This window comes from Oryx dammah, unplaced genomic scaffold (genome assembly GCF_014754425.2).
Source record: "Oryx dammah isolate SB20612 unplaced genomic scaffold, SCBI_Odam_1.1 HiC_scaffold_28, whole genome shotgun sequence".
Taxonomy (NCBI): Eukaryota; Metazoa; Chordata; class Mammalia; order Artiodactyla; family Bovidae; genus Oryx; species Oryx dammah.
Window position 1 is genome coordinate 14,177,151 of NW_024070212.1, and position 12,118 is coordinate 14,189,268.

The 12,118-nt window shown below is 43.9% G+C and overlaps 1 pseudogene; it reads left to right on the plus strand.

Moving 5' to 3' along the window:
* The first annotated feature begins 6,935 nt into the window (after positions 1-6,935).
* On the plus strand, positions 6,936-7,852 carry LOC120855454 (annotated as a pseudogene).
* Positions 7,853-12,118: the final 4,266 nt, after the last annotated feature.

A 12,118-nucleotide genomic window follows, 5' to 3' on the forward strand; every position in this document is an offset into this window, starting at 1 on the left:
GGGTGTCTTGGTGTTTGTTTCCTGGGGTAGAGGAGGCGGGCTGAAGAGGGCTTTTGTAAAGCTGTATCTAGACCAGTGGTTAAGAATCTGCCTTACAATGCAGAGGAAGCGGGTTCCATCCCCGGTTGGGGAACTAAGATCCCACATGCTGCAGGCAGCTAAGCCCACGTACTCCATAGCTACTGAAGCCTGCTCGTTCTAGAGCCGAAGAGCCACAGCGAAAGATCCCTGCATGACACAAGGAAAGTCCCGCGTGCTGCAACCAAGACCTAACACGACCAAAGAAAATATTTAAAAGAAAGTGTTCAGAATCACTGAAGGTAAAGGGATAACTGATCATGCGGCTATCTGTAATCTGTGGTTTAGGAATGGAAAGGGTTGTTCTCTTCCATTCCTCATTGCCAGACCATAAGTTATCAGGTCCCACCCCACCCACCACACCCGTAAGTCAGGGCTGGGAGAGGAATGTATGAAAGGTGCTAGGAATACGGCTAAGTCCTTGCTTCCTTTCCCTGATCTCTTGGCAAGACTATCCTCTCCTTACCCCAGGTAAAAAGGTCAAAACAAACCCTTATATTCAGATTTTATGTAAGTGGAGTTTCGCAGTTCCTAGTCTTAAGCTCTGAGGCTACAGTCTAGCTGCTGCTGCTAAGTCTCTTCAGTTGTGTCTTACTCCATGACCCTATGGATGGTAGCCCACCAGGCTCCGCTGTCCCTGGGCATTCTCCAGGCAAGGATACTGGAGTGAGTTGCCATGCCCTCCTCCAGGGGATCTTCCCGACCCAGGATCAAACCCACGTCTCCATGTCTCCTACCTTGGGAGGTGGATTCTTTACTGCTAATGCCACCTGGAAATCCCTGCTCTGCAACTAATCAGTGTGAGCCTAAGGAAGTCTTCATATGTCTACAGCTTTATCTTTTGTATAGTGAGGTTATGGGCTAGAGTTCTGTGATATCTGGAATAAAGCGAGTGGGAGGTTCCACTTCTAATAATGGTAGGCTGGATGTTTCAGACCAACCCTCAGAATTTTTAAATATGAAAAGTATCAAAATTCGACCGAACTGAACTGAACGAAGATTGACTGGGAATCCAGAGAGAAAAGAAGACTCCAGGGCTGTCTTTGCCCATGGGGGCTTTTCCAATTGCGAAAAGGCTTCTGAGAGGCTGAGCTATGCTTTTGAGGGCCTTGAAGGATGAGAGCTAGAGGAAGAAAAAAATAAAAATCTGGGATAGCTAAATATAGGGATGCTGGTAAAGATCCACCTAGACTAGGACCCCCTAAGGATGAATCAGAAGGAAAGCAGTTGTATTCTGCAGCCTGGTGTGCCACCATTCTGGGTGGTCCAGAAACTCTCAAGTCTCAAACTTGGAATAAGCTGATCCATATGTGTAGCATCTCCAGATGCTTGGGAGAAGCAAGCAGAAATCTCAAGGAACTTAACACCAATCTGGACCTCAAAAGTATTATAGTTAATAATTTTTCAAATATAACATCAACCACAATGAGAATTAGTCAAGAGCCTGAAGAAAGCAAACCTGAAATGACACCCTTAAAAAGGAAATGAGAGACAACAAATAGACAATTCCACGTACTGGAGTTATGCAGAAATAAATGTATGACCGTTAAGATAAACGCAAGGCTTGGAAATTTCAGCAGAGACCTGAAACGACACAGACATAGCACAATTGGAAAAGGACCAAATAGAAATTTTAGCTAGAAAAATAAATGAAATTAAGATCTCAAGAGATGGGTTTAACAGCAGACTAGACATAGCTGAGGAGGGAATTGGTAGATTATAGAAACAGAATGAAGCTTGAAAAATAAGGATGGAAAATACAGAAGAGACAGGAAGTTGGGCTAAATTATGTTTAATTGGAGTCCAAGGAGAGGAGAGAAACGGAAAAAGGCAACCTGAAGAAGTAATGTCAGAATTATCTACAATTGATGAAAGCCATCAATTCACAGATTCAGGAAACCCAGTGACTTAAACTCTGCAAAAAGGGGAAAGCAAAAAGAAAACATCCTAAAGAAACTACGGAATAAAGATGGTTTATCCTCAAAGGAACAACAGACAACTGCTTACATCTCAACTGCAAAACTGGAAGGCAGAAGAGTGAAATGCCATCTTCCCTATGTTTAAAGAAGGTAAGAGCCCAGAGAAAACATCTTTCAAAAAATGAAAATAAAACAAAGATATTTTCAGACAAACAAAAACAGTCTACCACCAGCAGTCCCACACTAAGGGAAATTCCAAAGGTTAATAATCTTTAGTCATAATAAAAAGGAAAAAAGAATAAAAGGAAAGTAAAAAAAATAATAATAAATAAAAGGAAAAAAAAAACCTATCATGATGGGTGCATGCCAAAGGGACACAAGAGCCAACTGAAAGAGCTCCCGATGGCCAAAGCTAGAACAATTTAAACAACAAAATAAATAAGTATAAAATAAATGCTCTTGCATCTGTACTGATACAAATAAATAATTGAATAAATAAATGAGTGAGAAGACACAAACCTGTGTAGAAAAATTACAAACAACGTATGTAAATGTTCTGTCCTCAAGGAGAGGAATAGAACACCCATTCCTCACTTGTGGGCTGCACATGCCTACCTAACAGAGTACAGGGTGGAAAGGGGTGGAGTGGGGAGCATTAGAGTGGGGGAACCCTACCTCAGTCAGGAGATCAAGGTCAGTGATAAAGCATGTTGATAGTAGGTACTCTTGAGATGGTGTGAGGAAAGCTACATTTTACCTCTGTTCTCCTCCTCCTCCAAACTTATAACCTTAGTCCAATCATGAGAAAAACAAACATGTTCCAACTGGGGACATTCTACAAAATATCTATCCAGTACTCCTGAAAACTGTCAAGGTCATCAAAAACAAGGAAAGGCTGAAAAACTGTTACATTCAAGAGGAGCCTTAGGAGAAAGGAGTAAATGTAATGCCCTAGTGTTCCAGGGTAGGACCCTGGAACAGTAAAAGGATATTAAGTAAAACAAATAAATCTGAATAGAGTATAGACTTTAAGTTAATAATAATGTATCAGTAGTGGTTCATTAATTGTAAAAATGTACCATACTAATGTAAGATGATAATAATAGGGGAAACCAGATGTGGGTATATAGGAACTCTTTTACTGTCTTTACAATCATTCTGTAAATCTAAAATTAGTCAAATTGAAAAGTTTAAATAAGACAAAGCCAGAGAAAATAGAATATACAAAATAGAAATTCCACATAATATGGCAGATTTAAACTTTAAGTAATTTTATTAAATGTAAATGGATTAAATGCTTCAATTAAAAGTCAAATTTTGGGACTGGTGGTCCAGTGGTTGGGAATCCACCTTGCAATGCACGAGACTCAGGTTTATCCCTGGTTCAGAAACTAATATCCTGAATGCTAGTTGCTGTTTAGTCATTAAGTTGTGTCCAACTGTTGTGCCACCCCATGGACTGTAGACTTCCAGGCTCCTCTGTCCATGGGATTTTCCCGGCAAGAATACTGGAGTAGGTTGCCGTTTCCTTCTCCAGAGGATCTTCCCAACCCAGAGGTCAAACCCATGTCTATTGCTCAGCAGGTGAATTTTTTACCACCCAGCCAACAGGGAAGACCATCCTGAACACTATGTAACAACTAAGTCTGCACAGCAAAAAAAAAAAAGAACTCGAAGTTTGTCAGGTTGGATCAACAAAATAAAAATCTAACTACAAGGCCCTGAGGATCTTGCGAATGGATGCTCTGATGTGAGCCTGCAGGACAGCCCAATCTACATCCTACCCTACATCTACCAGGGACCCAGAGGCCAAGTCCAGAAGGCCCCAGGCTCACTGGTGGTCTCCTCTGCAGGGAGGGGAGGCACTGAGCTTGCCCTGACGCTGAGCAGGGATCAAGACACCCCAAGGGCACTCACAGAGCCCATGCTGAGTGGGCTCAGAGCTCCCAAACCAGCTGCTTTGTGGGAAGGAACAACCTTTCATCCCCAGAGACCTTGCCACTACCTGGGTCATAGCCTTCTTTGCAGAGTGATGGGGGAGGAGAGACAAGGCCCAGCCTCAAAGAGCAGACATGTAAAGGCCTGCTTTTAATCACTCACCTTTATTTTTCTTTCTTTCTTTTTAAAAATAATTTTGTTTATTTACTGGCTGTGCTGGGTCTTCGCTGCTGTGCAGGCTTTTTTCTAGTTGTGGTGAGTGGGGGTTACTCTTTATTGTTGTGATGTGCAGGCTTCTCAGTGCGGGGACGTCTCTTGCTGTGGATCCCAGGCTTCAGTACTCGCTGCACGTGGGTTCACGCTCGGGCTTAGTTGCTCTGCAGTATGTGGAATCCTCCAGGACCAGGGATCAAAGCAGTGTCTCTTGCATTGGCAGGCAGATTCTTTACCAGTGAGCCACCAGGGAAGCCCAATCACTACCTTTAAATGAAACATTCTGAATTCCTCAGTGGGTGGAGCTGGGGGTAAGGGAAACAATCTATACTGTATCCAGACCATAAGACATTTATTGAACATAAGAAAATAGAAAAATTCAAAGTACCAGTTTGGAAAAAGGTAAACTGTATCAACGCAAACCAGAATAAAATTAGGATAGCCATATTAATAATAAACTAGCTAGAACCTTAGGCAGAAAGTAACACTTAAGAGATAAGAGGTAATTCATAATGATAAAAGGTAACATTCACCAGAAAAATATATAACCATCTTAAATATTAATATTTATGCATCTAATAACATGGCCTTGATATATAAAAAGAAAAAAATTGAGAGCACTATAAAGAGAATTAGAAAAACTCCCAATCATAGATTTCAATATACCTATCTCTATAATTTATACAACAGGCAAGGGAAAAAGTATCAATGTTAATTAACTCTAAGATACAAATGTTTTGACATTTTGATATCTGATAGGAAGGGTTTTTTGGTTTGTTGTTTGTTTAATCCTTTGGTATCCCGGTATAGTTTAATTGGTAGCCTTTTTTAAAACTGATAACATTCTAAAGCTTTTTGATAGTAAGTAAAATAACAGCGTGTTATATGTTGGACTGTGTCTCTCCGAAAGTCATGTGTTAACGTCGTAACCCTCAGTACCTCAGAATGTGACCGTATTTGGAAAGGGGGTGTCACTGCAGGTGAAATTGATTAAGATGAGGTCATACCCGGAGTAGGGCTTCCCCAGTGCCTCAACAGCAAAGAATCGCCTGCAAAGCAGGAGATGCAGGAGACTCGGGTTCAGCCCCTGGGTCAGGAAGATCCCCTGGAAGAGGAGCCAGAGTCGGACACAACTGAGCGACTAAGCACAGCACATACTGATACTAAAAATCCCCAGCAAACCATCAGATGCTGGGGGCGAGGTATGGAACATACTCTTCCTCCAGCCTTCCAAAGAACAAATACTGCCAGCATCCTAGTCTCATACTTCTGTCCTCCAGAACTGTGAGATAATAAATTTCTGCTGTTAGAGCCCTCTGTTTTGGGGTACTTTTTTAAGGCAACCCTAGCAACAAAAAAACAAAAATACTGGGTGCATCTTATTTTCAATGAAAACCAATCTGTATAATACTACATCCAATAAACTGTAGAATATACATGTATATATATATATTTTCAAGCATACATGGAACATCTGCAAACACTGAATATATTCTGGGAAATATAGCAATTTTCAATGAATTTTAAAGAATAGAAATAATACAAAATATCAAGACTTCCCTGGTGGTCCAGGGAAGTGACTGGAGTGTGGGTTCGATCCCTGGTCTGAGAACTAAGATCCCACCTGCTGCTGCTGCTGCTGCTGCTAAGTCGCTTCAGTCGTGTACGACTCTGTGCGACCCCATAGACAGCAGCCCGCCAGGCTCCCCCGTCCCTGGGATTCTCCAGGCAAGAATACTGGAGTGGCTTGCCATTTCCTTCTCCAGTGCATGAAAGTGAGAAGTGAAAGTGAAGTTGCTTAGTCATGTCTGACTCTTAGCGATCGCATGGACTGTAGCCTACCAGGCTCCTCCGTCCATGGGACTTTCCAGGCAAGAGTACTGGAGTGGGGTGCCACTTTCCAGGCAAGAGTACTGGAGTGGGGTGCCATTGCCTTCTCCGTCCCACCTGCTACTCTGCCAAAAAGTTATAAAATGATAATACAAAGTACAGTCTCTAATCTTAATACAGTTTTCTAGAACTCAAGATTTTTGGAAATAATTAAATATACTACTAATTAATCCATTGGTCAAGAAAGACATAACAATGTGAATTATTATACAATGTTTAAAAAACTAAATAATGACAAAAAATTAACCTGTAAAAACTGATGGAATGGGCTTTCCCGGTGCTCTGTGGTAAAAACAACAAAAAAAATTCTGCCTGCCAATGCAGGAGACACCAGTTTGATCCCTGATCTGGGAAAATCCCAGATGCCTCAGAGCAACTAAGCCTGTGAGCTGCAACTATTGAGCCTGCGTTTTAGAGCTTGCAAGTTGCAGCTACTGAGCCCACACCCAAAACTACTAAAGCCTGCACACTCTAGGACCTTCAAGCTGCAACTAATGAGCCCCCAGGCAGTAAGTACTGAAGCCCACGTGCCTAGAGCCCCTGCTCCACAACAAGAGAAGTTACCGCAGTGAGACCGAGCACCAGGGCTAGAGAGCGGCGCGTGTGCAGCAAGGAAGACTCGGTGCAAACAAAAACAAACAAACAAATATTGTAGTGTGCGTATGTCATTTTATCAAATTACAAATAGAATTACATTATGATCCAGCAATTCCACTTCTGGGTATATACCCCAAAGAACTGAAAGCAGGGTCTTAAAGAGGTATTTGTACACCTATGTTTGTAGCAGCATTATTCACAATAGCTTAGATGTGGAAGCAACCCAAGTGTCCAGTGATGGAGGAATGGATATACAAAATGCATATAAATGCATACAATGGGGAGCAGGGGCCCGGGGCCATGGGCTCATCGACCACGGGCTCTGTGTCAAACCACTAGTTTGCAGGTGGCTGCACCAAGGTGCCAGAGGAGGCGCCCAAGGAGGCGCCCAAGGAGCCACAGGTACTGCACAGTGCTGGCTTCTATAAATGCTTCGATGTGTGGTTGGCATTTGGCTTCCTGTCCAGGACCCACCCGTGCAGGGGTCACGATCAGCCCTGCAGTGGATGTCTCTGTGCACCACAGTAAGCTGCACCTGGAGGGCTTCTCGAGCTTGAAGGAGGGTGAGGCTGTGGAGTTCACCTTTAAGAAGTCAGCCAAGGGCCTGGCCTCTATCCGAGTCACCAGCCTTGGTGTGCTGTTCTGTGTTGGGAGCGAAAGGCGACCCAAAGGAAAGAATATGCAGAAACCCAGATCAAAGGGAGAGATGTGCTACAATTGTGGAGGTCTAGACCATCATGCCAGAGAAGGCAATGGCACTCCAGTACTCTTGCCTGGAAAATCCCATGGACGGAGGAGCCTGGTAGGCTGCAGTCCATGGGGTCGCTAGGAGTTGGACACGCCTGAGCGACTTCCCTTTCACTTTTCACTTTCATGCATTGGAGAAGGAAATAGCAACCCACTCCAGTGTTCTTGCCTGGAGAATCCCAGGGACGGCGGAGCCTGGTGGGCTGCCGTCTATGGGGTCGCACAGAGTCGGACACGACTGAACTGACTTAGCAGCAGCAGCAGCAGCAGCAGCAGACCATCATACCAAGGAATGCAACCTGTCACCCCAGTCCAACAAGTGCCACTTCTGCTACAGCACCAATCATATGGTAGCTTCATGTCTGCCGAAGGCCCAGCAAGCTCCCAGCTCCCAGGGAAAGCAAGCCTACTTTCAGGAGGAGGAAGAAGAGATCCGTAGCCCTGCCATGCTCCCAGAGGCCCAGAATTGAGCCACAGTAGGTAGCAGCTATCCTTTTGTGATCAGAAAGTTTGGAGAAGCAGGCATCAATCGGCAGAGTGGAGTAAGTGGGGACAGGGTGGGTAGGGGTCAGCTGGCACTGCCATATATCTCAGGCTGGGGTGCAGAGCATCACCCCCTCTTCCCTCTTGGTGGGAGGAAGGCATGAAGCAAAGGAACTCCAGTCACGCTCTCTCCAAACGTATGTGAGGGCTTTGGGGGTTAACCCTCCCTGCATGCTTTATCGGAGTCTGCACCCCCAGAAAGTGGCCTGGATAGAGAATTTGTTTTACTCTTAAAGAAGGAGATGGGATAATATTTCCCATGCCAGAGTGAAAAGATTAAGCATGAGACCAGATTGATGGACCCAACCCACAAGTAACTGCATTCTGTGGGAGGAAATTTGTCAGCAGGAAGGCAGGGTTTCCACATCTTGTCTTCTCATAACCCCGTCTTGGGATGGAGTGCTGAGAACTGTCCCAAGCAGTGGGTTGTGATGACAGGCGAAAGGGATGGTCTGAAGAAACAGCTGCAGTCCTGGTGCTTCTAAGCTCACTCCTACCCCATTCTGGACCAATACAATTTTATTTATTTGCTCCCCTTGGTGACTATGCCTTGGGTTCTTGTTTCTCCAGGATTCCAACCACACTAGCTCTGTGGGAATGGCGTATCTTGTGCATTTTAACTATTTTTTCATGATATATAAATATTCTGGTTTTGTATTCTTGTATATTTTAATCTAAGACCCTCATACCTGCACTGTGTTCTCAGGTACATGAGCAATCTCAGGGGTGAGTTGGCAGCAGCTCTGGGTCTGCACAATAGGAATGCTTTTTGTTGCTCTATTGCCAGAGAGAACAACTATTTGGAGTGTACAGCCTATTGAACTACATAATTTTTGCCAGTTAGAGCTGGCTTTTATGCCAGATTCCCTGGTAGCTCAGCTGGTAAGAATTCGCCTGCAGTGAGGGAGACCTGGGTTTGATCCCTGGGTGGGGAAGATCCCCTGGAAAAAGGAATGGCTACCCACTCCAGTATTCTGGCCTAGAGAATTCCATGGACTGTATGATCCATGGGGTCGAAAAGAGTCAGACACAACTGAGTGACTTTCATTTCCACTCTCTGCTGTGGTGTCCTCTTGAAACCCCTCCATCTTCAATGTTTCATAAGAGGCTAGGTTTTTACTAGGTTGCCGCATGACTTGGTCTTCTACTGAAAGATTGGAAATTGGTTTGAATAGGGAGAGGTGGTACAGAGAGGTTAGGAAAGACTGGGCCAGGTAAAAGCAGAGAGGGAGAGCTAAGATTAGGCAAAGGTCCTCTGTACGTGTGATAAAGGATTCCATTCTAGACCTCTAATCCCAAGGCACAGGACTCACTTTACTTATCAGGTCTATCTTTCACTGGATTGGGTTAAACCTACCAGGCACAGCACGGTATACTGTATGTGTGTGTTTTTATTAAAAAAAACGTGAGTTGGTAAAGATAGGTTTTAAGAGCAATGTCTCTGTACCCATTTTGAGCTGCCCAGAGATGGATACATGAAGCAAGGACAGGATCCTTAACCTTAAACAGTTCTGGGTGTTTCCTGCTTGGCTTCCAGGGAGACCATCAGCTATGGCTTCTTCGTGGTTCCCAGAGCCACGGTCCTGCTCTGTTGCAGAAGTGGTTAGTATCATGGTAGCTAAAGGAAAAAAGGGAGTTTCATTTACATGCTGTAAGATCACTGCAAACCTACCTCATGTGTTGTAGTGGGGCAAATGCAATAGCATGCATTGGGTGATGTGGGTCTGAGGCCTGGGTGCTTGTCTCCCCCAGCTGCTACTCCCCCTCTAGTTATAACCTTTGTCTGGGCTTTGTAGGACCTCACAAGTAGCTGATTTGGTGATTGCTGGGTGGTTTAGTTTGTGTAAATATAATGTCTTGGTCTTCCCCATGTTCTTTTGGGGTTTTATTGTTTACAAACTTCTTTTCATTTTGAGAAAAATAGCCAAAGCATCTTTGACAAAAGGTTTTGCACCAGGCCAAAAGATCTGAAACATAAGCCTGGGGGCCCCTCTTCTTGAAGTGGGGCGTCTTGAACCACACTTTCTTTTGTCTTCCCCTTCCCCTATTTCCTATTTCGAACAAGATTGTCTGTCCTAAAAACTGGATTCCTACCCCCTCTTATGTCCACCTTTGTGTCCCCTAAAATAGCCCATACACCTGTATATTTAATTTGTGGGGTGCCTGCGTTTAAATGAATCTGTGCAACAATCTTGAAGAAGCTAGGAACTCTCCATCCCTTGTTCTCGGTCTCCTGAGTCATGACCATTCCTTGTTGTGATTCATGCTACACAGACTGCCGTCTTTGGATGGATTAAAACCTATTTTAATCTCAAGTCTGAGGGTAGACAGGAGCAATGAGGGGGTCTTCCATGTAGAAAGTGGGGTTAGGAGACCGCTAAAGGAAAGATGAATGTATATCCAAGTCACGTAGGAACTTTTATGCAGGTGCAAGAAACTGATGTCCGATAGGCCACAAGATTATTTAACAGAAGATGGATGAATATAACTCCATGTTTACTGCTAGAAGCCATAGCTTTGTGTGAAATCTTGAATTTATGAGGAGGGAGGGAGGGTAGAAAAGCATGTACCCATCTGTTCTTTCCCTCATCCTTTCCTCTCATTCCTGAACTACAGGAGACATAGCCCTCTTGAGCTTTAGCAACCAAATCTGGGCAGTGTTTATTTGATGGTTGATTTTGTTGTGCCGGGTACTTCCTTTCCCACTTGCTATCATTTTGTAACACACATTCTGACCCTTTCCCCTTCCCCTTCTTTTCCTTGGGAATATACAATGAATAAAGACTCATTCAGTTCAGTTCAGTCGCTCAGTCATGTCCGACTCTTTGCAACCCCATGAACTGCAGCATGCTAGGTCTCCCTGTCCATCACCAATTCCCAGAGCTTACCCAAACTCATGTCCATTGAGTCGGTGATGCCATCCAACCATCTCATCTTCTGTTGTCCCCTTCTCCTCCTGCCCTCAATCTTTACCAGCATCAGGATCTTTTCGAATGAGTCAGCTCTTTGCATCAGGTGGCCAAAGTATTGGAGTTTGTCTCAACACCAGTCCTTCCAATGAACACCCAGGACTGATATCCTTTAGGATGGACTGGTTGGATCTCCTTGCAGTGCAAGGGACTCTCAAGAGTCTTCTCCAACACCATAGTTCAAAAGCAGCAATTCTTCGGCACTCAGCTTTCTTTATGGTCCAACTCTCTCATCCATACATGACCACTGGAAAAACCATAGCCTTGACTAGATGGACATTTGTTGACAAAGTGATGTCTCTGCTTTTTAATATGCTATCTAGGTTAGTCATAACTTTCCTTCCAAGGAGCAAAAGTCTTTTAATTTCATGGCTGCAATCACCATCTGCAGTGATTTTGGAGCCCCCCAAAATAAAGTCTGACACTGTTTCCCCGTCAATTTGCCATGAAGTGACGGAACTGTATGCCATGATCTTCATTTTCTGAATGTTGAGCTTTAAGCCAACTTTTCCACTCTCCTCTTTCACTTTCATCAAAAGGCTGTTCAGTTACTCTTTGCTTTTTGCCATAACGATGGTGTCATCTGTATATCTGAGGTTATTGATATTTCTCCCAGAAATCTTGATACCAGCTTGTGCTTCCTCCAGCCCAGCGTTTTTCATGATGTACTCTGCATATAAGTTAAATAAGCAGGGTGACAATATACAGCCTTGACCTATTCCTTTTCCTATTTGAAACCAGTCTGTTGTTCCATGTCCAGTTCTAACTGTTGCTTCCTGACATGCATACAGGTTTCTCAAGAGGCAGGTCAGGTGGTCTGGTATTCCCATCTCTTTCAGAATTTTCCACAGTTTATTGTGATCCATATAGTCAAAGACTTTGGCATAGTCAATAAAGCAGAAATAGATGTTTTTCTGGAACTCTCTTGCTTTTTCTATGATCCAGTGGATGTTGGCAATTTGAACTCTGGTTCCTCTGCCTTTTCTAAAACCAGCTTGAACATCAGGAAGTTCACTGTTCACATATTGCTGAAGCCTGGCTTGGAGAATTTTGAGCATTACTTTACTAGTGTGTGAGATGAGTGCAATTGTGCGGTAGTTTGAGCATTCTTTGGCATGCCCTTCTTTGGGATTGGAATGAAAATTGACCTTTTCCAGTCCTGTGGCCACTGCTGAGTTTTCCAAATGTGCTGACATATTGAGTGCAGCACTTTCACAGCATCAT